The following is a 27,400-nucleotide window of genomic DNA, read 5'->3' on the forward strand; positions in this document are numbered from 1 at the left end:
GTCCTGTGAAATCATCTACTGTGATTGGTAGATGTGAAAACTTAGGGGAGGTGATATAGGAGAATATTTTCTCTAAAAGGAAGTCAGAAGGCCTCTGAAGGGAATTCAGCTATGGAGCTGAATTGGAGGCTGGTCTCTCTCTCTGTGGCAGAACTTAGCTCAGCTTCCTGAGCTAAACTGGAGGGTCTTTCTGAACACTAGAGTTTTGCTTGGAAGGATCTTGTGGTGAGTTGATAAAAGACTGACTGATCTCTCTCTTAAGGCTTAAGCCTAGGCTGGCCTAGCCCTTTTCTCATTATTTCTCTCTCTCTCTCTCTCTCTCTCTCTCTCTCTCTCTCTCTCTCTCTCTCTCTCTCTCTCTCTCTCTCTCTCTGTGTGTGTGTGTGTGTGTGTCTCTCTCTCTCTCTCTCTCCCTTTCATTAATTCCTTAATTTGTATTAATTAAAATCTCCAAAAAACCCAGCTGACTTGGGTATTTCATATTTGGGATTTTTTCCCATGGAGACCACCTTATTTTTGATTTAACTCAAGACACTGTCTTGAAACCATATTTTTGCGGTCATAGTTTAAGGCAACCACTCTTTTAACTGTAACAGGATTCAGAACAGGAGGTGATCTGTGGATTCTTTCAATCTCCACTTTTCCCTCTTGTACTAGAATATTGGGGCAGTTTTCCTGAATAATTTCCTGAAGTAATATATGCAGGATTTTTCTTTTGTCATGGTCTTCTGGTAGACCAATGATTCTTAAATTGTCTCTCCTTGAACGGTTTTCTAAATCCTCTGTTTTGTGAATGAGATGCTTCATATTTTCCTCAATTTTTTCATTGTTTTTGGTTTTGTTTTATAGTGTCCTGCTGCCTTGTGAAGTCACTTGATTCTAGTTGTTGTATTCTGGTTTTTAAAGACTGGATTTCATCCCTGGATTTTTGGTCATCCTTCTCATTCTGGTCTGATTTTCTTTGGAGGTCCTCTTTCATTCTCTTTACCTCATCTCTCATCTCCTTTGCCTCATCTTTCAGCTTCTTTGCCTCATCTTTCATCTTCTTTGCCTCATCTCTCATCTCCTTTGCCTAATTTTCAAGCTGGTTTATTTTGGCTTTCAAAACACTATTTTCTGTTTCCAGATGACTTATCTTAGTTTTAAAATTCTTGTCCCAGTTGTCTTCAGCCTCTCTTAGTTGTGTTTTGAATTGCATTTTGAGTTCTTCCAAAGCCTGTGTCTATTTCACTGGGATTTCTCTTTTATTATTACATACTCCTGTATATTGTTTGTTCTTGGTTTGTTGCCTGTGCAGAAGCTGTCAATTGCAATTTCTTTTTTCTTTTTCTGTTGTTTGTTCATATTTACCCCTTCTTTGCTCCCTGTATTTGTCTGTGGTCTTGTTCCTCTGATTTTTTTTTTATTTTGGGGGCTTTAGTTAGTCTCCCCTCTTGGAGCTTTTTCAGATCTCTCAGTGCAGTCTATGGGGGATGAGTGTTGGAGTTTGCCCTTCTCTGTCCTCTGGAGGCTTTTGATTGGATTAAAGTCCAACAGTCAGTGTTGCAGCCTAGGCTTCCCTGAGTTCTGAAGACTTTTGATGAGATTAAGTTCAGCTGGGTTAGGCTAGGTATGCTCTGAAACCAAAAACCTTCCGGAAGGCTGGAGCAGTATGGAAGATATCCACAGCTCTGACCAGGCTGCTAGCTCCCTCTCCAGCTCTCTTCCCGCCGTCTGTGCTCAACGCTCCAAGCTTGGCACTGCACTGCCAGCTAGATACACCCTTCAGACCAGCGCCTTTGCCCTCCCAGAGGTTCTTGCTGCTACTGGAGGCCCAGTGCTCTAGGTGGGGGGTGGGTGGGTCCTGGAACCTTTGTTCTGCCTTCCCCTTAAACCGGAGTGTTCTCGGATTCTGGCTTTTTTTTTTTGGGGGGGGGGCGTACCTTTTGTATTGAGTCCAGCAGGAGGGTTCCTTTGCTCTGTCTTGTTGTTGGGTTTGATTTTTAGTCCCCTGGGAGCATTCAGTTTGTGATCAGTAAGGAAGGGTTTTCAGAGGTCTGAATTTCTGCTCCTTCTGTGTGGCCATCTTGATTCTGCCCCAAATCTCCATTTTTACATTCCTCTCTTTGATCGTTATTGGGAAACCAGTTTCCCCAAAAGGATCATAAAAACATAATTAACTTAAAGATTACAATAATTTGAGGATAAGAGGAAAAAAAGAACAAAACCAATAATTGCTAGACGCATTGACAAAACAGTTAGGGGGCAGTCCCCTTTGGCATGAAAGTATATGTACAAATAAATATTCAATCAACCACACCCAAAGTTCATTCTTGATCTTCTCCTGCAACTTGTGGTCTGGAGGCATCTTCTTGATGTCTTCTCCAAACAGTTCAGTTTCTGGATTCTGAGAGGTAGCATGTTTCTTAACCTAAAATTCTTCTCAAAAGGAATTTAAACTTTGCAATTTAGAATAATATTTTTACATTCCCCCCTTGAAGAGAGTGATTTAAAAAGACAGAGATCATTTAGAGATGTATGGCTGAGTTATGAGGTATATGAATCAATTGGCAAGAGAAATTAAAAAGACATCAGAAAAATCCAAATAAAAAAATAAAAGATAATTTCTGGATGAAATATAGACTATCAAAGTCTTATGTGTAAAAATTCTAAGTAAAGGAAAAATAAATCTATAACATGTTCTTGAATCAGGCCCAATTAAAATGATATAAACAAGTAAGCATTTACACAGTCAGTAGCCAGGACTACTCATTATGAAAGACAGAAAAGGGACTAGATTATAAGAACCAGGTAGGAGCCAAATTAGGGATATTCCTCTGTAAGTATTTTCACAAAGAGTGTGGATAGGAACCAAGTTAGGGATACTCCTCTGTATCTTCACAAATAATGTGGATACAAGAAGGCCTATGTCTTAACATATGTTAATAAAATGTAAGCTGACTGGAAACTGTTACTAGTGAAATGGAGAAGGTAAACTGAGGGACATTGCTGTTCTCTGGCTGGCTGTGACTAGAGAGGACTGTTAATGGGAACCTGACGCTGCTTATTGGTAATGGAGGTAGAACAGAGAAATACTGGGGGATACAGGGATGCCACACACAGAGATGCTGGTACAGAGGGGGACATTGCTCTGGGGTTTACTCTGCGGTTTGCTTATTGATACCTACTGATTGCTGATGGATCAATCTACTTCCTAATCTCCTTCCTCCCTCACTCTCTCCCTTAACCAACCTCTCTGTTTTGCCTCCCCCACCTCCCAAATTTTCTTTAAGCCTATGCTTCTTCCCTCCCTCCTGAGTGAATTATAAAGATACTCCATTTTCTTTCTCAGTCAGGGGGTTTATTGGGATAACAGGATGGGAAAACTGAGGTAAGAGGGATGAGGACTTCCCTAGACTAAGGGGATAATTTTAGAAAGGTTTGAGGAAGTATTCCAGTCACAAATGTAAAAATGGAGACTTGAATCCAGGACTTCAATCCCCAGAAGTCCTTGCTCCACTTCCCTAGAATGCTTTGTAATCTCACTGAATACTCACCTGGGCTGAGAGCAAATTATTATTTGAAGGGTCTCTGTCTATGGAGGGGTCTCTTTTTTTCCTGTTCCCACTTGCAAGCAGATGGGTCCTTTCATAATGTAGGTGAGGTTGTCTAGGCCTCTCTGGGCATAGGCACGTGCTTTCTTATTCTGTATTTTCTTTAATCCTTAACCCTTAATAAACCTCATAAAAACATAATATTCCTTGCAGAGAGAAACTAATTTCTACCTGCCTCATTTCCCCCTAAATTTTAATCATAACAGTTGAATTTTAAATGTTATACAAACTGTGACTCTTAAGACAGTTAGAAAGATGGAGGACAATAGCAGTTCAAAATCTTTTCTTCTTCTTCATAAATCAGCCAGATCTCTCAGCTTAACCCCAGAAAGAAACAAAGTTCAAAGTCTCTCCTTTTCTCCTGGCCAGCTCAACTCTCTTATAGACCAACTCAAAGCTTCTCCCTGATTAGCTTCCACTGCTCAGAGCTAGAGACAAAGTCCAAAAACCAAGTCAGCCTCACAAAAATCTCAGCCAGCTTCAAATCTCCAGGGAGAGAGTGCGTGTCTCCTAGTCAGAGACAAAGTCCAAAAGCCCCTTCCCCCCTGTTAGCTCAAACTGCCAACAACTGGGGACGTTCCATTGGAATCTTCTCTTGCATCTTGGTCCACAAGCCCTTCTAAATCTCTCTCTCTCATGTCTCTATCACACCAGGTAAGAGCCAAATTAGGGATATTCCTCTGTAAGTATTTTAACAAAGAGTGTGGATTCAAGGAAGGCCTATGTCTTAACATATGTTAAGTGTCTCAACCTCGAGTCTTCACAGTAGGTTCAAGTCCTTTGTTTTGGCTTAGAAATGCATCAATACTTCTTGGATTGGTTTCTTCTTCTTCTTTTTTTTTTTGGACCTGTGTGCCCTTTTGGCACAATTCAGGTTTAGCTTTGCGCTTCTTTGGCCCTGTGCAATGGCTCTTTTGTATATCTTGTTCTGGAATTGGACAAAATCATTAAGCAAAGTCCCATAATTTTTTTTAAAACAATTAGTGGCATCATTTTTATAGTCTCAAGCTTTTGGGGCATGCATTGACATAATAGCAAATGTATTTTAAACTTATATTACTGCAAAATCAAAAAAGTTAAAGAAAATCTTAATACTGATGACGTGCTTCAAATATAAAAAGTAGAGAAAAATAAAAAAAACGGAAATAGTATATTACACATGCAAGAAAAATATAATAAAGTTTTAAAATTCAGAAATATAGCATATAATCATTGACACACTGTGTCAGCTAAGAAAATATAGAATACACGGTTTCTCACCAAAAATGAGATCCATTTCCTCTTCATGCCTGGCCATGATCCACTGTGAGTACAAGCAAATGAATTTGATAAGGTAACAGCTTTTTTTATTTTTATAAAGAACAGTAGTACAAATATGTAGTTATCAATATCCCCAAATTTCTCAATAGCCCAATTAATTACAATAGCAAACAAACCCACTATTATATTTCACATAAGTTATTGTATGGAATTTTTAAAAGCGTATGAACTGATGAATATTTGTCACAATTTTTACAACCATAGCAAATCTTTCAACCTTGTTAAACATTTTTTTTAAAAAAGTAAAACTTGGGGGCAGCTGGGTAGCTCAGTGGATTAAGAGCCAGTCCTAGAGACGGGAGGTCCTAGGTTCAAATCTGGCCTCAGCCACTTCCTAGCTGTGTGACCCTGGGCAAGTCACTTGACCCCCATTGCCTAGCCCTTACCACTCTTCTGCCTTGGAGCCAATACACAGCATTGACTCCAAGATGGAAGGTAAGGGTTTAAAAAAAAAAAAGTAAAACTAATTTTGGGTTTATAACATCATCAAGAAATCAAGATATCATTACAAAAATGTGGCAGAGGAGTCTAGGAAAACCCCAAAACCTCCATACTGTTGATGTTGGGTAAAGTGAGCTGAAGAGTTATAAATGAGAGATCTTCCTCTTTTGGGAGTGCTCCAGGGGTACTATATGCCCTGGGATTAACTTCCCAGCTCCTTGGTATGGGACTGTGATGTCCCATCCATTCACGTTGTTATAAATGTGGGAGGTGGGGATTATAATTATATTTAACTTCAGCTAATAAAATGGACCTTACCTTCACCAGAAGAGGCAGGCAAAATGACCAGAGATTGTTAAAAAAAATTCTAAAAATCATGTCTAAAGACCCCTTAAAATCAATTTGAGATATTTAGCTAAATTGAAATTTCCAAAGTTTGTTATACAATTGTAACCAGTTTGATGAAGTCCATCCATCCTTTAGGTGCCAATATACATATTCAAAAATAGAAAAGGCTGTTTTTTTATGGGCTTAATCAATAATATTTGTTCAGTATAGTTATAGGGGAAAAGCAACAGAATATAACAGTAGTTAAAACCCAGTACATTAAACTGATTCATTGTAACAGAATAGTATTGAATGCATTAATATATGAATTTAAAACCAACAAAATTAAATCTTAAACAAAACAATTAGCAAAATGCGATGGAATACAGAGATTTTTATAAAACATTGGAGTCTGAAAAGCCTTAAAAATATAACCTCAAATCTCTTTAAAGTTCATTGTTTTTTTTTTAATTATCCATTTAAATGTCTATTGTCAGAAGGCAGAAGATTGGTAAGGGGTAGGCAATGGGAGTCAAGTGACCCATCCAGGGTCACACAGCTAGAAAGTGTCTGAGGCCAAATTTCAACCCAGGACCTCCTGTCACTAGGTCTGGCTCTCAATTCACTGAGCCACTGAGCTGCCTCCCCATAGCAAGGGTGAGTTTTTGGAATCTCAAATTGGGCCAAAGAATTGCATGGAAATTGAATTTTCCCCCTGAACCTCAGGTGATATAAATAAAAGAATCAATGCACTCAAAAGGTACCCTTTTAAGTGAGCCATGCTTATAACTTCCTGTTTGGAAAAGTCTCTTCCTTCTCCTCATTCTTCCCCTCTGTGATCCCCTGCCCCTGGTCCACGTGGAGGCTAATTGTAGCCTAAAGAAAGAACACTCCCTTTTTTACCAGCTGGTTTTTGATCCTGAAGAAATTGGGTCTGCTACCAGCAGCCTGGGGTGATCTTTGATCTGTCTCCGAGGCCAGAGTTGTTGGGGCCGGGTCTGGGGCCTGGTCTGGAGCCGGGCGGGTTGGGACCGGGAGAACAATCTTGGTAAGGATTGCAGGAGTGCAGAACATCCAGTTTAAATACAAATTGTGATCTCGCCCAGGTGGGGATCTCAGGTGAGATTATAGGGAATTCTGGGAAGTACCAAGGGGATTGAAGTCTGGGGTTCAAATCTCCATTTTCACAAAAGGCAAAAATGGAATATTTCCCAGTATACCTTTCCCCTCATTCAGTCCTCTCTTGGAACTAAGTAAAATTCAAGCAAAATTCCACTATCAAAAGCAAACACATCTACCAGTATATGCATTTTTTTATTCTTTAAAATGTTTATTTTTAATCTTTTTGTTTTTAGTTTTGAATTCCAAATTCTCTTCCCTTCTGCCTCCTCCCTATTCACTGAGAAGGCAAGCAGCATATCATTTATACCTGTGAAATAATGTAAAACATTTCCATATTAGCCATATCATAAAAAACAAGAAAATTAAGAAAAGTGAAAAAAATTATCCTTCAGTTTGTACTCAGAGTTTATCGGTTCTTTCTCTGGAGATGGATGCATTTTTCTTCATGAGTTTTTTTGAATTGTATTGATTAGAATAGCTAAGTTGATCATCATTACAATATTGCCGTTACCTGGTATAATAATCTCCTGGTTCTGCTCATTTCACTTTGCATCATTTTATAGAGGTCTTGACATGTTTTTTCTGAAATGATTCTTCCTTTTTATTCATCAAAGCACTCTAGTACTCCTGCACAGCCATGTGCCACAACTTGTTTAGCCATTCTCCTACTGATGGGCATCCCTTTCAATGTTCAGTTCTTTGCCACCACAAAAAATAGGTGCTATAAATATTTTTGAACATATAGATCCTTTTCTTTTTCCTGTGATCTCTTTGGTATATGATTTAGTAGTGATATTGCCGAGTCACTGGGGATGCACAATTTTATAGCTCTTAGGACATTGTTTCAAATTGTTCTCCAGAATGGTTGGACTTCACAGCAACAGTTTATTAGTGTACTCATATTCCCTTATTACTTCCAGCATTTTTCATTTCTGATTATTGTGACGTAGGATCTCAGATTTGTTTGAATGAGCATTTCTCTAATTAATAGTGATTTAGAACATATTTTCATGACCAGATAGCTTGGATTTCTTCCTCTGAAAACTACCTTGTCAGTTTATCAACTGGGGAATGGCTCATATTTTTTAATTTTTGACTCAGTTCTCTATATATTTGAGAAAAGAGGCCTTTATCAGAGGAATTCACTGTAAAATGTTTTGATAGTACTTCATTGTCTGTGATACTTTTTATCAGAATGTAGTTTCCATGATTCTCTCTTTTAACTTGATTTTTACTTTTCCTTCTTCTGAGCTCATGAATGGTACCCCTGCAATTTTTTTTTTTACTTTGGCTGAAGCATAATAGCTTCTATTCCATTGCCTTATTTTATCTCTCTGTGTGTCTCTCTGTGTCAAGTATATCTTTTACAAACAACATATTGTTGGATTCTGTTTTCTAATACATTCTGATATTTGTTTCCATTTTGTGAGTGAACTTATTCATATTCATATAGTTACTAATTGTGCTAATTGTATATTTCCCTTCATCCTATTTTCTGCTGTTTCTCCATTTCTCTCTTGTGATTTATTCCCTTCTTGAAAGTCTTTTGCTTCTGACTACAGCATCCTTTAATATGCTTTCCCTTTTTTCATTCCCCTTATAGCCTCTCCCTCCTATTTCCCCATTGGGTGAGATAGATTTCTGTGTGTGTGTGTGTGTGCGTGCGTGCTCACACCTTTGCATCTGCATGCCTGCTTCCCTCTTTGAACCAGTTCCCTTGAGAGTGAGATTCAAGCATTGCCTACCACTTCCCCTATATCCCCCATATTGTAAGAGCTCTTCCTTGTTTGTCTCTTTTATGTGTGAAAAATTTCCTCATTCTACCCCTCTCTTCCCCCTTCTCTCAGTGCATCCCTCTTCCTTACCTCTTAAATTTTTTCGGGATCATGAGTCAATCATAATTGACTCATACCTATACTCTGTCTTTGTAGACTGCTTTTAACTGCCCTAATAACAATAAAATTTTTAGGAATTATTTATATTATCTTTCCACATAGGAATGTAAACAGTTTAACTTTATTGTGTCTCTTATGTATTGTCTTTCAGGCTTACTTTTTTATGTTTCTTCTATGGCTTGTGTTTGCATGTTAAATTTTCTCTTCAGCTATGGTTTTTTCTTCTGGAATGCTTTTCAATGATTTTCAATCCTCTTTATAGTAAACAGCCATTTTCCCCTGGAGGATTATGTTTATTTTTTTCTGCTGTTTATCTTTGGTTGTAATCCTAGTTCCTTTGCCCTTAGAAATATCATATTCTAAGCCCTCTGCTCCTTAAAGTGGAAGCTACTAAATTTTGTATTCCTGACTTTGATTTCATAGTATTTGAATAGTTTCTTTCTGGCTACTTGTACCATTTTCTCTTTGATTTGCGAACTTAGGAGCTATAATATTCTAGAAGTTTTCATTTTAGAATCTCAGGCAGTAATCAGTAGATTCTTTCAATAAGTATTTTATCCTCTGAATCTAAGTTATTGGGGGAGTTTTCCTTTACATTTCATATTTCAAGAAATAAGATGTCTAGTCCCTTTTTTTGATCATGGCTTTCAGGTAGTTCAATAATTCTTAAATGATCTTTCCTTGATCTATTTTCCATGTCAGTTGTTTATCCATTGAGATAGTTCACATTCTATTTTTTCATTTTTTTAACTTTATTTTGTTTCTTGATGTCTCATGGAGTTATTAGATTCCATTTGCTCAGTTCTAATTTTAAGGAATTATTTTTTTCAGTGAGCTTTTGTACCTGTTTTCCATTTGGCCATTTCTGCTTTTTTAGGTATTATTTCCTTCAGTATTTTTTTTTGTGCCTCTTTTACCAAGATGTTAATTCTCTTTCTTTTTCTCTCTTCAAACCTTTACTTTCCATCTTATATATTGACTGTGGTATGGGCCAGGCAATGGGGGTTTAGTGACTTGCCTAGGGGAATTGTCTTCCTAGGCACAACTAGAAAGTGTCTGAATCCGTATTTCCCAGGACTTTCCCATCTCTAGGCCTTTCTTGCAATGTGCTGAGCCCCCTAACCACCCCTGTTAATTCACTTTTTTGTAATTTCCTTGCATAATTCTTATTTCTTCCCCCAATTTTTCCTCTACTATTCATTTCTTCCTTTAACTCTTCCAGGGCTTACTGGGCTTCTGTCCAATTAACATTTTTCCTTTGAGGCTTTGGTTGTAGGTATTTCCACATTATTATCTTCTTCTGAGTGTCTTGATCTTTTTTTCCACTGTAGTTGCTTTTTTTGGTCAAGTTCTCTTTTTATTGTTTCCTCAATTTCCCAGACTTATTTCTTGATCTGAAATTTATATTTATGTTGGAGTGTGGAAGTACTGTCCCAAACTTCAAGCATTTTTGTGTTGCTTTTCCTGAGCTCCTGGGGGTCTGCAAGTTTTCAGTGTTGCCAAGATGGTGTCTGGGGAGAGGTTTGTTCAGTGGTTTCTTGGTCTGTGTTCTTGTCTTTACCCAGGAAAGGCCCCCATTCTCTCAAGCTAGCCATGCTAGTGTTTCTCTCGGCCTTGGAACTGTGACCAGCACCTGTCTTCTTTGTGAATGACCACAAATACTCCTCTCCACCATGGAACTGTGGCCTGGAACCAGATATGGGCAATAGAGTTGCCATCTGTGCTAGCAACACCTAGTGCCAGCAAAGTGCTTGTAATCTCTTTATGATCAGTTGTCCAACCCCTTTGTTGTCTCTGGTCAGAGAGCTCCTGAAGCTACTGTTGCCACTATTGAGACCACCTCCAAGTCTTTGGCTAATGCTACTGCTGTGTGTACCTTGTTCCTGTCCCCCACTTCTGTGTCATAGACCTCTCCTACAAACTTCCCAAGTTGTTTTAGATTGGAATACTACCTCACCCTGACTTTTTTTCTCTGTTCTACAACTCCAAAATTTAATTTGAGGCATTATTCAAAGTTGCTTGGAAAGGATTGTTGAGTTTGGCTGTGTCATTGCCTCTAATCTGCCATATCATGGCTCCCTATATGCAACATTCTACATCTGTATCCCTTTTCCCCTTTAATCAAGAAGAACCAGATGTATTATTCATCTTTTTTCTGAACTGGTTATTGCAATTCCCTTGACTTTGGAGTGTTTTAGTATTACCATTTATATTAATGGAGTCATTATGTATATTGTTCTTTTGGTTCTACTCCCTTTACTCTCTCTTATTCAAAATGAGCTTTCTCCCCTTCTAGATGATAGGAACCATTTCCTATTATTTCACTATACTCTTTCCCTCTCATTAAAGAATTTTAAGTGCAGATCCTATGGATCATTATTGTGTACCCTTAAAGTGTTTGGGAACCACTAAATGGGAACCACTGGAGTGCTAGACTTGGTTTTAGGAAGATCTGAGTTCAAATCTTGCCTCTTTTACTAGCTTTGTGTTTGGATAAATCATCTATCTTTTTCTTCTTCAGTAGCCTTATTTGTAAAATGAGGATAATAAAAGTATATAGCTCCCAGGGTTGTTGTAAAGATAAAATACTTGATTTTTAAAATTTTTTTAAATTATAAAAATTATTTATTTAGAATATTTTTCCATGGTTACATGGTTCATTTTCTTTCCCTTTCCTCTTCCCTCCCCCCTCCTGGAGCTGATGAGGAATTTCACAGGGTTATACCTGTATCATTGGTCAAAACCTATTTCAATATTATTAATATTTGCAATAGAATGATCTTTTAAAGTCAAAATCCCCAATCATATCCCCAATGAACCATGTGATCAATGATATGTTTTTCTTCTGAGTTTTTATTCCCACAGTTCTTTTTCTGGATGTGGGTAGTATTCTTTCTCATAAATTCCTTGGTATTGTCCTGGATCATTGCATTGCTACTAGTAAAGAAGTCCATTACTTTTGATTGTGCCACAATGTTTAAGTTTCTGTGTACAATGTTCTCCTGGTTCTGCCCAAAATGAGATATTTGTGAAGTTATTTTGAAAACCTTAAGGCACTATTTAAGTGCCAGCTATTATTATTATCATTGTTAGGCTACATCTCTAACGATTTCAAACTTTCCTTTTTTCTAACACAAAATCTAAAGTGGAATAATCTTGCTATTTCTGAGGTTTTTGTCACTTTTACTTTAACCAGCACTTTTTTTGGTGAAAAACAAATATTGAGTTGCAGTTTCCCTCATTAATTCTACCTTTTGAAGGATAACATCATTAAGCCAAATAGACATTTTTAGCTATTCTGCTAAGAGAGTGATAGAGATAGGGAGGCAGACAAACAGAAGAGACCTGTTTAGTTGAATTTGATTAGTTTCATTCTTTCTTTTTTTTTTTTTAAACCCTTACCTTCTGTCTTGGAGTCAATACTGTGTATTGGCTCCAAGGCAGAAGAGTGGTAAGGGCTAGGCAATGGGGGTCAAGTGACTTGCCCAGGGTCACACAGCTAGGAAGTGGCTGAGGCCGGATTTGAACCTAGGACCTCCCATCTCTAGGCCTGGTTCTCAATCCACTGAGCTACCCAGCTGCCCCCGAATTTGATTAGTTTCTAAGCAAATATGTTTCTATAGTTTGAGCCATTTCTGGCCAAAACTCTATTGTTATATTTTAAGCTTTTAATTAGAAATCCAAAGGCCCTTCCCAGAACTTTTTCTTAACTAACTTTTCATTTCCTAAATCTGCCTTTGTTTTCTGAAGCCCTTGCTTTTGATTACCGGTACTGATGAATATGTTATTTGTGGTTCCAAAAGTCTTTAGTTTCTCTCTTAGATTGTAGAATCTTTAGCAATGCTTTCTAGAAGCTATTAGGTGGTGCTGGAAATGAGTGCTAGACCTGTATAATCAGAAAGGCCTGAGTTCAGCTTCAGATATCTGTGTGATCTTGGGCAAGTCAGTGAATCTTCCACTTGTAAAATTGGGACCATAATAACACCTACCTCCAGGGGTCATGAGGATTTTGCTTTGCAAATGTTACAGCACTATATAAATTATTATTAATAATTGAAGTATTATTGATGCCAGCATGCATCACCAGAAGTGTTATAATAGTCCTGTTTTTTTGATCAATATGAGGAATTTATTATGTCCTAGAACAGTGATGGTAAATCTTTTAGACTCCTTTAGAGACCATATGCTGTGCCTCACCACACTTCCAGACTACATGCAGTGCCCTGCCTCCTCAAGACTGAATGCAGTCCACCCCTTCCTCCCCCCCCCCTCCTTCCCTCCCCCAGACAATGGATCTCGTATGGAGGAAGGTTTACTTTTCAATTGGTTGACTACCTTAGGCAGCTCTCTTCAAGAAAAATCAGATGGGAGAGATTTTTGGGCCAACAAGTCCTGCCACCATTCAGTCAGGGAAAGAAGAGGCAGCTTAAACAGGGGTTCTAGAATAAGATGAGCTTCCCCTTTTAAAAAACATAATTGTCCTTTGGGGCAGCTAATACTAACCTACTAGGTTCAGTTCAAGTCTGAGCTTGCAAGAATAGCTTTACCAATGATTCTGGTCTGTCTAAAGTCCACCTGACCTGAAGTCTTCTAGGTGAGGGCATTGCTGCCAGGGGGACTCATGCTATGCCACCGCGCCCTCCCCCCCCACCCCGCCCCCTTGGAGGGAGTGGAGTTCTGGGAAGTTAAGGTCTTGAAAATGTGTGGAGTAAAGATCTGAGAGATCTTCGCCATTCTGAATAAGCAGAGAGGGAGGCCAGATAGAATGCAGACAGATTTGGCTTTATTGGAGCTAAATGGCAGGTAAGAGGGGTGGGAAAGGGAAGAGAAGGAAAAGGGATACTCCACACAAGCCAAGTGCTCAGGCTTGGGACAAAATATCTCTCTCCATCTTTTTGCAAGAACAGATTTTTAAAATTAATATTGATGCAAGATCACTCCCCATCTCTCATCTAACCCTGTATTGGGGAATGGGGTGGTATGGTTGTGATGTTCATAATCTTGAGTGTGTGATTTTTTTTCCTTCTTATATTACTTCATTAGCTTACTGTATAATCTTTATCATTTTGTTGCATTTTTATTTTTTTAATTTTAATTTTTTAAAATTTTATTTAATTAGATGATTTAGAATAATTTTCCATGGTTACAAGACTCATGTTCCTCCCCCCCCCCCCGTGATTTTCAACATTATGTATACCTAACCCCCCCATCATCAAAAACCTATGACTATCATGTGATTTTCATACTGGGACAGTAAAGATACATTTGAAATCCCCTGTTCCTTCATTCTTCAGCTTGACTTGGTGATATCTCTTACTCCTTCTTGGCTTCTCTGAGTCTGTCCCTTCTCAGAGCTTCCATCCATCCCAGACTACAGATAAACTTTTCTCAAGGTTTTGATACTAGGTCAGGAAAACCAAAAAATTTTAGGGGGGGCAGGGGGAGGACAGTTGTATTCTAAGCTCTTAGATCTTTCTGGGGTCCTAGAAATTAGGTTTATAAGCCAAATATTACTCTGAGAATTACACACTTAGTCTTAACTCACACAAAAGCAAAGGAGGAGTCCAGGGAGGGGACAAAGGAGGCTCTGCAGGTTTGGAAGCTGGATGGGAGCAGGGTGTTTTGTGTAAGCCTCCATAGCTATTTCCTTTTTTCTTGCCACTCAGAGTGGCAGAATGTGGACCATTGCAGGGGCTTGGCTGCTCCTCCTTGAAGACCTGGGCATGGAGCCTTCCCCTTAGCCTTGGCCTCCTCTCTCGAGGGAGGAGGGTCATTGGAGCCCTGGGCCAGATAGGGAAGGGAGAAAGGGAGGGGAGTGGCCTGAATCCTTTGCTCAGGGGAGGGAGGAAGCACAGTAGGGCAGGGAAGGGTGGTGGAGAAGGGAAGGGGAGCAGCTCTGAAGGAGTCCCCCTGCCTTTCTAGTCACTAACTCTGCCTGGGACAGTGTGTGCCTAAAGAGAGGTTACTGCGGGCCATCTACGCGTGTCATAGGTTCACCATCATGGTCCTAGACTATACACTCAGTTGATGGCAAACATTTTTGGTTAAATTGTTCTCCAGAAAAGTTGGGTACTAGGGCTGTTGGCAAGAATGATAAAGGAGTGAGGAGCTTGCTTCCAGAGGCTATAGAGATCCAGGGGTTGTTTGCATTGTTGTTATCAGATCAAGAAATAGCTCCCTCTATAAACCTTATCAGGGCATCATCACCAACTCCTCCTCCTCTTTTCTTCCATGGCTTCTTACTGGATGACTTTTTACCTTGTTGCACAAGTGAATTTACCTTATTGTTTGGAGGACAAGCAGTTGCTATTTTTTTCCTCAGAAGAAGAAAGCACTTAAAATATAAGTGGTAACCTTTTTTTGCTCCTCTGTGTGTCACATTTTCCCATCCTCTAACATTATGACCCAGGTCATATTTTTACTTTGCTTCTTGAGATCATTTTTCTTTTTTCTTTTTTTTTAACTTTTTTACCTAGAATTTCTTCTATATTAAAAAAAAAAAGCAAAACCATTTCATTCTCTCTGATATCCTAGTATAGAGGTTGTCTTTGATTCTATCTTCTTTTCTGAGAGAGAAACCAGTTTTTGAGTGTTAAGAACAATTACTTTAGGAAGGTGAAAGTGTTTTCTATGCCAAGCACTGAAAAATTTTCCCCTGCTCTCCTTACCCTCAGGAAGCAAGCTTCGTACACCTTTGTTATTTTTGCTAGTGGCCAACTTTTCTGGAGAAATATTTGACTTTAAAGGTTTAAAATGTTGGATAAAAATTGTTGTTTTCTCTGTGATTGTGATTTCTTTTTCTTTCTAAAGGAAAGAAGTTTCCTTTCCATAATCTCCTATAGTAATTTCAGAGACCTGAACAAAACAGGATTCCCCACCCCCCACTGACTAACCTAGTACCATTTGATTAAATATTATTAATGAAAATAGGTCACTTAGCTTTTCAGAGCCATTTTGATAATTCCTTCCCTATCTTTATTCCCTCTGAAACATGCTTAACACCTTATCTCAGATGATTTCAAATTATACGAATTGTGGAAAATTAGTCATTCCTTGACAACAGGGCAAATAGAACTGCATGACTATTGAATGTGCTGATTGCTTATATATTGTCTAGAAAGTTGAGAAAACATAGCTCATTTGGCTGATGATTTTATTTTTCCATTTTAGTCTATAATGAACACTGTTAAAAGAGAAGGAAGTAGAGGAACACAGAAATATTGAAAAGTAATTTGCCTTTGTTTGCTAAGATTAAGTACGCCGTCACCTGCAATTCTTCCCTGGGAACTTAAGGGCTTGGGTGGCCCTCTTTCTATTTCCCTAACTGTTCACATTAGGTAGTCATGGATTTTTATGCAAATGGATATTAGGAACAAAATGTTAAAATGGCTAGGCACACATTTATTATTTGAACTGCTGTGGGCAGAAATAGCAAAACTGTAGAACACATTGCTTTTGGTATATGTTTTGGAGAATCATTAAAAAAAGGTATAATCTATTCTAGAATTGAATTCTTAGCTAGAAATCCCTCTCTGTGCTCCTTCAAACAAAAGTTATATTATGATATTAGCCTAATTTGGGAACTTATTAGAGGTATCTGATACATTGCTTATTCATTTCATTCCATTTTACAAGTGATATGGTCTTCTTTAGAGTAGCAATATGCCTTTACTTTCCCCATGAATAGTTTTCAAGATGAGTTTGCTAGTTCTGAAGGAAAAAAAAAATAAAACCCATCAATAGAATTTTCAGTTACAGTTTTCTTTTGAATTTTAGTGGGAACAGAGACTTCACCTCCTAATTTCCAGAGAAAATAGACCATCAAGGGGATACGCTTCCTCTTTATTGTTCTTCATAACCCATTACCTCCTCTTTTGCTCTAGTCTGAGAGGGTGGAGACAATTCTTTTTGTCAAGGATAACCTTCTTTACCTGTGATTTAGATCTTACCTTTTTTGTCTTCTCTGGTAGCTTGCCCCTGGAACATCTTTCTTTCATCTTTAATCTCTCATCAGCTAATGGTTCCTGTCCCATTGGCTAAAAATATGCCCACTTCTCTATTCTTAAGAATCTTTCACTGTGTTCTCCCATTCCCTCAAGCTATCTTTTCTTAATTACATCTCTCCTCCATTACACAGCCAGATTCTTAGCAAAAAGTCATCTTTGCTCTTGCATCTACTTCATCTTCCACTTCTTCCTACCTCATCACTGAATAACAACAGTTATTTGCAAGCTTGGTTAGTTGTCCTTCTTCCTCAAAGAGGACTAAAATGATATTACTATATAAAGGATTAGTGTACAATATGCCCCCCTGTGGCTTATCAGACCAATACAAACTTGAAAGGAAGGCTCTACCATAGGTTGGGCATAAATAGTCTGTATGGACATTAGAGATGGAGATGTCTTTAAATTTGTGGATCTCGTGTTTCTTTTAAGCAACTGCAGTTCTACATTAGTGTTAGAGTACAGCGCCTCCATGATGTAGGCACTTTATGCTTTGTAGTTCTGTGCCAGTGTCTCCCATGTTTCACAATTGACACAGAGACCTTAAGAGTGTCCTTGTATTGCTTTGTCTGACCTGCATGTGAACTCTTGTCTTGTGTGAGTTCTCCACAAAATAGTTTTTTAGGTAAACAAATGTTTGGCATTCAAACACTGGGATCAGCCTATTGGAGTTGCACATACTACAGCAGAGTTTGAATGGTTGGCAGTTCAGTTTGAGAAAGGACTTCAGTGTTTGGTACCTTATCTTGCCTGATGATCTTAAGAATCTTGTGAAGACAATTCAAATGGAAGCGATTGAATTTCCTGGCATGATGCTGGTAGTCTGTCCAGGTTTCACAAGCATAAAATAATGGGATCAGTACAATGTCTATGTAGACCTCCAGTTTGGTAGGCAGCCAATACCTCTTCTCTATCACCTTTTTCCTTTGGAGCCTCACAAACACTGAGCTAGTTCTGCCAATGTGTGTGTCAAGTTTATTTTCTGTGTGCACATACCTGGAAAGTACACTGCTAAGGTAAGTGAATTTATCCATAGCATTCAGTATTTCTCCCATTTGCTGTAACTGATGGTTCCACATGTGGATGGTGTGGTGCTAACTGGTAGGAAACTCTTGCTTTCTTGGTGATTTGCAAGTTTAAATTCTCCATAATACACACTGTTGGACGATAGAATGTTCATTAAAATGTATGTTAAAATTTGGCAATAGACATCTTTCATCCATATAGTGTTTCCTCTGTGGATTCTTGGACTCTGTTCTGAATCTCTTTCACCACACACATATCTTCTTTTTTCATACTTTGCCTGATGTTTAAGATCAGGGTTATTTCTGTTGCCATATCTCCCAAAGAGATATTAAATGATTTTGAATTATGTATGGGCTATACCTTGTTGTAAAAGAACCTATAACTAAGGTAGTGAATCAAAGACTTTTTGTAATCAATAAAAAATAAGCACAAGATTATCTTTTCTTTTTATGTTTTAGTTAATCATGAAATAATTAAGATGAGGTTCATTGTTGAGTATTGATTGGAAAAGCCCACCTGTTCCCTACTAATATCCTCATTGAGAATGACCTCAAATCACAAGTCTCATATAGGATTTCTATAGGTGGGAAATTAGGCAGTCAGTAGTTGTTGATATTCTCTTGGTTGCTCTCTCTCCCTCATTTTCTCTCAGAGAGATGATAGCCAAAATGTGAGAAACAAGATATATGTTTTCAGGCATGTCCAGTGTATGCAGTTGTTTTGCTTGACATTACTGATTTGTTACAAGTTAATGGTTTTGTTTGTTTGCTTTAAAATAAAACGCTTACCTTCTGTTTTAGAATCAATACTGTGCAACCCAAAGATCCCAGCTTTTGGGACAAAAATCCACTATTCGATAAAAACTGCTGGGAAAATTGGAAGACAGTGTGGGAGAGACTAGGAATAGATCAACACCTCACACCCTACACCAAGATAAATTCAAAATGGGTGAGTGACTTAAACATAAAGAAGGAAGCCATAAGTAAATTGGGTAAACACAGAATAGTATACATGTCAGACCTTTGGGAGGGGAAAGGCTTTAAAACCAAGCAAGACATAGAAAGAACCACAAAATGTAAAATAAATAATTTTGACTACATCAAACTAAAAAGCTTTTGTACAAACAAAACCAATGTAACTAAAATCAGAAGGGAAACAACAAATTGGGAAAAAATCTTCATAGAAACCTCTGACAAAGGTTTAATTACTCATATTTATAAAGAGCTAAATCAATTGTACAAAAAATCAAGCCATTCTCCAATTGATAAATGGGCAAGGGACATGGATAGGCAGTTCTCAGATAAAGAAATCAAAACTATTAACAAGCACATGAAGAAGTGTTCTAAATCTCTTATAATCAGAGAGATGCAAATCAAAACAACTCTGAGGTATCACCTCACACCTAGCAGATTGGCTAACATAACAGCAAAGGAAAGTAATGAATGCTGGAGGGGATGTGGCAAAGTAGGGACATTAATTCATTGCTGGTGGAGTTGTGAACTGATCCAACCATTCTGGAGGGCAATTTGGAACTATGCCCAAAGGGCGACAAAAGAATATCTACCCTTTGATCCAGCCATAGCACTGCTGGGTCTGTACCCCAAAGAGATAATGGACAAAAAGACTTGTACAAAAATATTCATAGCTGCGCTCTTTGTGGTGGCCAAAAACTGGAAAACGAGGGGATGCCCATCAATTGGAGAATGGCTGAGCAAATTGTGGTATATGTTGGTGATGGAATACTATTGTGCTAAAAGGAATAATAAAGTGGAGGAATTCCATGGAGAGTGGAACAACCTCCAGGAAGTGATGCAGAGTGAGAGGAGCAGAACCAGGAGAACATTGTACACAGAGACTAATACACTGTGGTATAATCGAACGTAATGGACTTCTCCATTAGTGGCGGTGTAATGTCCCTGAACAACTTGCAGGGATCTAGGAGAAAAAAACACTATTCATAAGCAAAGGATAAACTATGGGAGTGGAAACACCGAGGAAAAGCAACTGCCTGAATACAGAGGTTGAGGGGACATGACAGAGGAGAGACTCTAAATGAACACTCTAATGCAAATATTATCAACATAGCAATGGGTTCAAATCAAGAAAACATGTAATGCCCAGTGGATTTACGCGTCGGCTATGGGGGGTGGGGGGGAGGAAAAGAAAATGATCTATGTCTTAAATGAATAATGCTTAGAAATGATCAAATAAAATATAATAAAAACAAAAAACAAAAAACAAACAAACAAAAAAGAATCAATACTGTGCATTGGTTCCAAGGCTGAAGAACAGTAAGGACTAGGCAATGGGGGTAAAGTGACTTGCCCAGGGTCACCCAGCTAGGAAGTGTCTAAGGCCAGATTTGAATCTAGGACCTTCTATCTCTGGGCCTGGCTCTCAATCCATTGAGCTACCCAGTTGTCCTCCACCTCCCTTTTTTTAAATAAGAGAAGGAGAAAGGTGATAGAAATTTATAGGATAGTAATAATGGTAAGAAACAGCAAACATCAAAATAATAGAAAAAAGAGATCAGAAAGAAAATCAGAAGAGACTACCTGTAAATAGAACAGTATTAGAAATACTATGTTGAATTTAACCAATTCAGTTAAAAGTCTTATGTAACATTTATATCACATCCAGTTTTCTTTTTTTGTAGGTTGAAATGTTTCTCTTTGTTGAGGTTTATACTTTATTTGGTAGGCATTGAGAAAATGATTTTTTTCAAAGTAGAGGAAAGCCATGTCCATGGCAGTATAGTAGTAAAATTGCTTGGGCAGCAGTGTGAAGGAAAGATTGGAATTTGGAAATTGAAGGCAGAAGATGGAAGAAACGGAAGCAGGCACAAACCAAAAGGAATCAGAAGGTATCTTGTTGCAAAGAATTTGGCAATGTGTTCTAGGGGTCTTAACTTGGCTGAACCAGGTCTCATTTCTAGACTAAATACCTGGAGATGTTCATTATTCTACAGTATTTAAAAATACTTTACCAACGTCAGTGTGTTACATTTGTTTTGTAAAGCAGTGTAAGAAATTAAATTTAGATTTTATGTTAAATATGATAATTCCAAAGTAATATTGTGGTCACCAATTTAAAGATATAACAAGTCAAAAATGACTTTTAGTAACTTTATTTACAAAGAGGTAGAAAGTGAAAATGGAAAAGGTAGCTAAAGAGACAGGTTTTAACAAGGCTACTACTAGTCCTTCTCCAGTGAAGTGAGGCTCAGCCCTATAGGGGCTCCCCACATCCAATTGTATCTTCAGTTAGAGTTCCACCAGTGCAGCCTCCTCCAAAGCCTCAGCAGGGATCTCTGGAACCAGCCTTTCCAGAAGCCAGGAAAGGAAGGTAAACTACTCACCTACCCAAGATGAACTCCAAAGGAGAAGACTGACGGCCAAGTCCTAAGGGGAAGTCCTTCAACACTGAAGTCCAAAGGAGAAGATCCAGGAACAGTCCTCTGGGAAGCAGTCCAAGACTCAAAGTCCAAGGTTGAAGGCCCCCTGGACAAGAAGTTCAGAACTTCTTATAGCCTTTTTTCCACGTCCCTTCCTGTCCCTTCCTCCACTTTACGGGAACCAATTTCAGACTTTTATTTTGCCTAGCAATGCCCAGGGTCAGGGCAGTGGCCTCTGGAGTTGTCACCCACTTTAGTAAGTGATTTGTAAACTGTCTTACTTCGTGTTAAGTAGAGATGTTTTAAGTTTTTGATGGATTAATTTTAAAATTGCTGATTGATAGACAAAGCAAATTTGATTTACTCTTCACAACAGCTTAATGCAGCAGCAGCTCTAGCATTACTTCCTTTTTTGCTTTTAAGTCTTGGATCTAAGATATTTGTAATGCTCTGAAACTATGAGAAAATTGCAGAAGTTTTAGAAAAATTTTGCAAGTATAAAAGCTGGGTAGAAATAAAAATATCTTAAACGTTTTAATAAGATCATGGAATTTGGGCCTGAGGAAATTGAATCTTAGGGTAAGTGCCTAAGATTTCAACAAATGTAGCAAAGCTGGTTTCAAGCCATGTCCTCTGACTCCAGACCCAGGGCTCTTGGTACTATATTATGGCCATCTCTACTAGATTAGAGATTCAAAAAACATTCATAGACTAAAATTTCTCCTTTTTTCACTTTAAGAGGTAGTCCTTTACATAACACGAAATGGCCAAAATCCTTGGTGTAACAACTAAGTCAGAGAAATTTTTGTACAGATGTGTCATAGATAGGTGCAAAGAAGTGGGCTTGAGTAGACAGGAAAAAATATTTCTGCAGTAGTTATACAAATCCATGAAGACTTTTGCCTATTATCTAAGAGAGCCAACACCGATAAGGCAAGTTCTTGTGTTCATCACAACCCCTAAGTGTTTCTAATCAGTGACTAGACCAAAAGAAATCACCTTATCTTCTTGCAGTTTGGTTTAGTATAGTGCCTGCCCATCTTAATGAACTCTACTTCTCCTAGAAGGGATGGATCATCCTTAGTTCTAATTGATACCCTGTCCAACCCCACTTTGGAAATCTAGGTTTGATCAGAATATCTCTTCCTTACCAGAGTTAAGTTTGGAACTTTCATGGGAATTTGGGGCTTTACAATTAATGTACAGAGATTTATAATAATTCAAAAATATTAAGAACCTATTCTACTGATATGAAAGTGAATAAGACCTTCAGCACATGGTGTGGCTGCCCTGTAATGAATTTTTGGGAAGCTACACAGCATGCACATTAATGTGTTTGCCTTGTTGGAGAGAACCCAGGGACAATGAGGTTAGAGATCAGTTTAAGTATCAAGATTAGAAAATGCTTTATGTATATGATTTCATTTGATCAACTTCCCTGTGAGGTAAGTAATCTTAAGTATTTTATACTCATTTTATAGATAAGGAAACAGACCAATAGTAATTTACCCAAGGTTATGTTCCTGGTATGTTAGCAAAATCTTATGTCTCCAAGCCCAGGGCCCTTTTCACTGTTAACGTGCTATTATTTTACTCTGAACATATGGTGTTTAAAATAAAAATAAATTAAAAAGGAAATAAAAATAAATAAATAAAAGAAAAAATGCAATCCCTGACAGTAAGGAATTTATACTCCTTGGCAGTTACTTTGCCCAGAAGAATGTAAGTGCCTGCTCTCTCTCAACTTAAAAACATATGCTCCCCCCCCTTATGCTTTATTCCACCCCCTCCTTTCTTTGTTATGTAAATAATAATAACTAATACTTATATAGTGCTGATGTGTTGGATATTGTGCTTAGCATTTAAAAAATATCTCACTTGATCATTTATTTGATCCTCACAATAATCCTGCAGTATAGATAGTATTTATTTACAATTTACAACTGAGGAAACCAGAGGTAAAACAACTTTTTCAAGGTCATACAACAAGTAAGTTTCAGAATGCTGGATTTTAAATTCAGGTCTTCTTGCCCCAGAGATGGCATTCTATTCACTGTGCCATCTAGCTGTCTCTCAAGGGTACTGTTCTTTTTTGTAAAAGTTCTTAAGTAGAATTATGTTTGCTTATTATTATTAGATCTAGAAATGGAAGGTACCTACTTCAGATTTTCTGGTATACCTTTGAGTAGCTAAACTGTATCAAATAATATTTTTATACTATTCTTTCCCTCTCTAGATATTTTGGGTCTTCAGCTGTTGCCTCTTTTTCCTTACTTTACTTTTAAAATTTTACTTTTATTTATTTTTTTGTGGACAATTTATTTTTATTTTTTAATTTTATTTAGTCAATTTAGAACATTATTCCTTGGTTACAAGAATCATATTCTTTCACTCCCTCCCCTTCCCCCCACCCTTCCTGTAGCCAACACGCAATTCCACTGGGTATTACATGTGTCCCTGATCAGAACCTATTTCCACATCACTAGGATGCTCATTTAGAGTCTATATCGCTAATCATATCCCCCTGGACCCATGTAATCGAGCAGTTGTTTTTCTTCGGTGTTTCTACTCTCACAGTTTTTCCTCTGAATATGGATAGTGTTCTTTCTCGTAGATCCCTCCAGGTTGTTCAGGATCACTGTGTTGTCACTAATGGAGAAGTCCATTACATTCATTGTACCACAGTGTATCAGTCTCTGTGTATAATGTCTCCTGGTTCTGCTCCTCTCACTCTGCATCACTTCCTGGAGGTCCTTCCAGTTCACACGGAGTTCCTCCAATTTATTATTCCTTTAAGCACAATAGTATTCCATCATCAACATATACCACAATTTGTTCAGCCATTCCCCAATGGAAGGGCATCCCCTCATTTTCCAATTTTTTGCCACCACAAAGAGCACAGCTATGAATAATCTTGTACATGTATTTTTCCTTATTATCTCTTTGGGGTATAAAACCAGCAGTGCTGTGGCTGGATCAAAGGGCACACAGTCTTTTAGTGCCCTTTGGGCATAGTTCCAAATTGCCCTCCAGAATGGTTGGATCAGTTCACAACTCTAAACCAGTAGTGCTTTAATGTCCCAACTTTACCATATCTCCTGCAGCATTCACTGCTTTCCTCTGCTGTCATGTTGGCCAATCTGCTAGGTGTGAGGTGATACCTTAGAGTTGTTTTGATTTGCATCTCTCTGATTATAAGAGATTTAGAACACTTTTTCATGTGCTTAAAATAGTTTCAATTTCTTTAACTGAAAATTGCCTATTCATGTCCCTTGCCCATTTATCATTTGGAGAATGGCTTGATTTTTTTGTACAATTGATTTAGCTCTTTATAAATTTGAGTAATTAGACCTTTGTTAAAGGTTTTCGTTATGAAGATTCCCCCCCCCCCATTTGTTGCTTCCCTTCTAATTTTGGTTGCATTGGTTTTGTTTGTACAAAAACTTTTTAATTCAAAATGATTTATTTTACATTTTGTGATTTTTTTCTAACTCTTGCTTGGTTTTAAAATCTTTCCTTTCCCAAAGGTCTGACATATATACTACTCTGTGTTCAGCTAATTTACTCATAGTTTCCTTCTTTATATTCAAGTCATTCACCCATTCTGAGTTTATTTTGGTGTAGGGTGTGAGATGTTGATCCAAACCTAATCTATCCCATACTGTCTAACAATTTTCCCAGCAGTTTTTATCAAATAGTGGATTTTTGTCCCAAAAGTTGGGATCTTTGGGCTTATCATAGACTGTCTTGCTGAGGTCATTTACCCCAAGTCTATTCCACTGATCCTCCTTTCTGTCTCTTAACCAGTACCATATTGTTTTGATGACCACTGCTTTATAATATAGTTTGAGATCTGGTACTGCAAGGCCACCTCCCTTCATAGTTTTTTTTTCATTATTTTCCTGAATATCCTTGATCTTTTGTTCTTCCAAATGAACTTTGTTATGATTTTTTATAATTCAATAAAAAGTTTTTTGGTAATTAAATGGCTATGGCACTTGTCATTTTTATTATGTTAGCTCATCCTACCTATGAGCAGTTAATGTTTTTCCAATTGTTTAGATCTAGTTTTAATTGTGTGGAAAGTGTTTTGTAGTTGTGTTCATAAAGTTCCTGTGTTTGTCTCAGCAGATAGATTCCCAAGTATTTTACATTGTCTAAGGTGATTTTAAATGGAATTTCTCTTTCTTATTCTTGCTGCTGAAATGTATTGGAAATATTAGAAATGCTGATGACTTATGTGGGTTTATTTTTTATCCCACAACTTTGCTAAAGTTGTTGATTATTTCCATTAGCTTTTTAGTTGATTCTCTAGGATTCTTTAAGTAGACCATCATATCATCTGCAAACAGTGATGGCTTGGTGTTGTCATTGCCTATTTTAATACCTTCAATATCTTTTTCTTCTCTAATTGTTCCTGCTTGTGTTTCTAGTAGAATGTTAAATAATGTGGTAGAGACATGAAGAGAGAGAGAGGTTTTGCAGGACAATCCAAGATGCATGAACCAAGACTGGGGACCTGTCTGTCAATCAAGAAGAAGGTTCCAAACGGAATGTTCCCAGGAAAAGACAGTTGAAGCCGGTGAAGGACCCTTGGGGGATTGGCTTGGCTTTAGGTTTTCTGACCAAAGGAGGAACTGATTTCTGCTCTCTCTGGGGGGTGACTGACCAAGACAGGAGGAAAGCCAGGCTGAGGGGTGGTCTGTTCTTGGTGGCTGGCTGAGGAGGACGAAGCTGAACTGATCTTGTTAGTTTTTGTCCTAGGCTGAAGGATCCTTGGGGAGGGGGTTCTGTAGTTAAGCTGAGAGACATTGGTGGTTTTGTGAAGAAGAAAGAAGATTTTAACAGTTGTCCTCCATCCATCTCTCTCATTGTCCCTTTGTTACAGTTATTACTGGACTGATTTCCCAAACCCTCAAATTCTTATTATAGATTAGGGAAACCCTCATCCTTCTTTCCTCAGTTTCCTATCCTGTTGTTTCCCAATAAACCCCTTACCTGAGAAAGGAAAAAGAGTATCTTTATAGTCCAGTTAGGGGGGAGGCAAGAAGCCAAAAGGCTTCCAGAAGCGGGTGGTTAAGGGAGGGAGTGAGGGAGGAAGAGGGTAGGAGGAGGTTAGAAAATAGATTGATCCATTAGCCTTCAAATAGGGATCAGTAGGCAAACCCCAGAGCATTCCCCTTGTGGCAGCATCCCTCCATCTCTCTCTCTCTCTCAGTATCTCTCAAAGTACTTCTATCTCCATGATTGTAACTAGGTACTCTCAGGTGTGTCCCCATACTAGTAGCAGCTCTCTCTAGTTTCAAGCCAGAGTACATCAGTCACTGCAGCAACAAGAAATAGTCACACAGATTACCACCTTCTATTTCAATAATAGAGGTAATAATGGGCATCCTTGTTTCACTCCTGATCTTATTGGGATGGCTTCTAGTTTATCCCCATTACAGATGATGTTTGCTAATGGTTTTAGATACGTACTCTTTATTATTTTTAAGGAAAGGCCCTTCTATTCCTATGCTTTCTAGTGTTTTCAATAGGAATGAGTGTTGTATTTTGTCATAGGCTTTTCCTGCATCTATTGAAATAATCATGTGATTTTTGTTAGTTTGCATGCTAATATTGTCAATTATGTGCATGGTTTTCCTAATATTGAACCATCTTTGCATTCCTGGTATGAATCCTACCTGTTAACAGTGAATAACCCTTGTGATGACTTGCTGGCTGGTGTCTTTTTGCTAGTATCCTATTTAAGATTTTTGTATCTATGGTCATTAAAGAGATTGGTCTGTAGTTTTCTTTCTCTGTTTTTGACCTGCCTGGCTTTGGAATCAGTACCATATTTGTGTCATAAAAGTAATTTGGTAGAACTCCTTCTTTGCTTATTCTGTCAAATAGTTTGTATAATATTGGGATTAGTTGTTCTTTGAATGTTTGATAGAATTCACTTGTGAATCCATGTGGTCCTGGGGATTTTTTCTTAGGGAGTTCTTTGATGACTTGTTCAATTTCTTTTTCTGATATGGGGTTGTTTAAGTATTCTATTTCTTCCTCTGTTAGCCAGATCCCCCCAAAAAGCTCCATTGAACAACTTGATGTCCCTCCTTCAATAGAGGAAGCCCAAAAAGCCATTAAACAAATGAGTGCAGGCAAGGCACCCGGTAAAGATGGGATCTCAACCAAGGTGTACAAGGCCTTAAATGGAAAGGTGCTTCAGGCATTCCACATAGTGCTGACCAGCATATGGGAAGAGGAAGACATGCCCCCAGAACTCAGAGATGC

The 27,400-nt window shown here is 38.1% G+C and overlaps 1 protein-coding gene across 3 annotated transcripts in view; it reads left to right on the plus strand.

Annotated features, from left to right (window-relative positions):
• Positions 1–27,400, plus strand: part of LMF1 (lipase maturation factor 1) — a 915,352-nt gene that overhangs the window by 23,628 nt on the left and 864,324 nt on the right. Inside the window, exon 1 of one of the 3 annotated variants that reach the window (XM_056805702.1) lies at positions 25,474–25,868. The exons of the other annotated variants lie outside the window; for them this stretch is intronic. The gene's annotated coding sequence lies outside the window, so the exon portion shown is untranslated. Of the gene's footprint in view, positions 1–25,473; positions 25,869–27,400 lie in introns of those variants that run through there. 3 annotated transcript variants of the gene reach the window in all.

Source organism: Monodelphis domestica, chromosome 7 (genome assembly GCF_027887165.1).
Source record: "Monodelphis domestica isolate mMonDom1 chromosome 7, mMonDom1.pri, whole genome shotgun sequence".
In the NCBI taxonomy this organism is placed as follows: Eukaryota; Metazoa; Chordata; class Mammalia; order Didelphimorphia; family Didelphidae; genus Monodelphis; species Monodelphis domestica.